Genomic DNA, 1929 nt, shown 5'->3' with positions numbered 1-1929 from the left:
GCCTGCCTCTCTGCCTACTTGTGATCTCTGTCTGTCAAATAAATAAAGAAATAAAATATTTTAAAAAAATAAAAATAAAAAATTTTTAAAAATCTCTTATGAATAGCTACTTCTAGTTGGTGGGAATTCAGGTAAATCAAATATTTTTGTTTTCTTCTTTTTGCCATTCTAGATTATCTAATGTTTTTATTTTTATTTTTATTTTAAATATTTTGTTTATTTATTTGACAGAGATCACAAGTAGTCTGAGAGGCAGGCAGAGAGAGAGGAGGAAGCAGGCTCCCCGCTGAGCAGAGAGCCCGATGCGGGGCTTGATCCGAGGGCCCTGACATCATGACCTGAACTGAAGGCAGCAGCTTAACCCACTGAGCCACCCAGGCACCCTCTAATTTTTTAAAAATTATGAATATGTGTTGTGTTGTCCCCTTGAGAAGATAACAAATATGAATCAGGCTGTTTCAATTTAAAAAAATAAGAAGTAAAAACTCAAGCCCAAAACATCAGTAAGGACAAGATAGCAAAGACATGCCATTTTAAAAAAAGATTTTATGTATTTACTTGAGAGAGAGAACACAGGAGGAAGGAGGGGCATAGGGATAAGGAGGAACAGACTCCCTACTGGGCAGGGAGCCCCATGTGAGACTCGATCCCAGGATCCCGGGATCATGACTTGAGCTGAAAGCAGACGCTTAACCGATTGAACCACCCAGGCACCCCAAAGTTGTGCTTTTTTGAAACATACTTATTTTAACTTATAAAGAAGCATGGGGCTATCACAGGAGCGATAAGTAACAATTTCAATAGTGTTCAGTACGCTTGGCAAGGTATAGTTATGTAATATAAAAAGCACATGTCAGGAATGCCTGGGTAGCTCAGTGGGTTAAACCACTGACTCCTGATTTCGGCTCAGATCATGATCTCAGGATTGTGGGATTGAGCCCGGTGCTGGGCTCTGTGCTCAGTGTGGAGTCTACCATCTTTCACCTTCTGCTCCTCCCTCTGCTCTCGCTCTTGAATAAATACATACTTACATAAATAAGATCTTAAAAAAAAGAAAGTGTATGTTGGGGCACCTGGGTGGGTCAGAGGGTTAAGCCTCTCTGCCTTCAGCTCAGGTCATGATCTCAGGGTCCTGGAATCGAGTCCTGCCTCGGGCTCTTTGCTCAGTGGGGAGCCTGCTTTTGCCTCTTTCTCTGCCTGCCTTCTTGGGGTCTCTCACTCTCTATCAAATAAATAAATAAAATCTTAAAAAATAAAAATAAAAAAATAAAGTGTATGTCAAAGTCACTGTTGACATTGGAGTTATTAATCAGTAGATACTTAATGGCTCCAAAGAGTCTGTCACTCATTTGTTGATCCTTGGGGGCCAAAATGTTATTATGATCTGGAAATCCTGAGTTTGGTAGTTTCCTCTTCCTGAAACACTCCTGTCCCATAATGGTGAGAAGCATTATGTAATCTCCTTTTTTAAAAAATGTGAGTTATAAATAGTTATTAAAAGCCTTACATATTCAGTTATTTTTTTGGCCCAGAAGCCATAAAGAAAAAGATTGCCCAATTTGTTTTCTTTTTCTTTTTCTTTTTTTAAAGATTTCTTTATTATTTTAGAGACAGAGAACACAGTGGGGAGGGGCAAAGGAAGAGAATCTGGAGCAGACACACCCCCACCCCCCCACCCCCACTGAGCAGGAGAGCTGCGTCCCATGACCATGAGATCATGATCTGACCCAAAATCACCAGTGGCTTGCTCAACCAACTGAATCACCCAGGGGTCCCACCAGATTCTTTTTCAAATTCAAAACTTCCTGGAGTACCTGGTGGGCTCGGTCTCGGTGGAACTCGGGACTCTTGATCTCAGGGCTATGAGTTCAAACCCCACATTGTATGTAGAGATACCTTTTTTTCTAAGATTTTTTTTTTTTTTTTTTT

This window comes from Mustela nigripes, chromosome 16 (genome assembly GCF_022355385.1).
Source record: "Mustela nigripes isolate SB6536 chromosome 16, MUSNIG.SB6536, whole genome shotgun sequence".
Taxonomy (NCBI): domain Eukaryota; kingdom Metazoa; phylum Chordata; class Mammalia; order Carnivora; family Mustelidae; genus Mustela; species Mustela nigripes.
Note: the sequence above shows the minus strand (reverse complement) of the source record.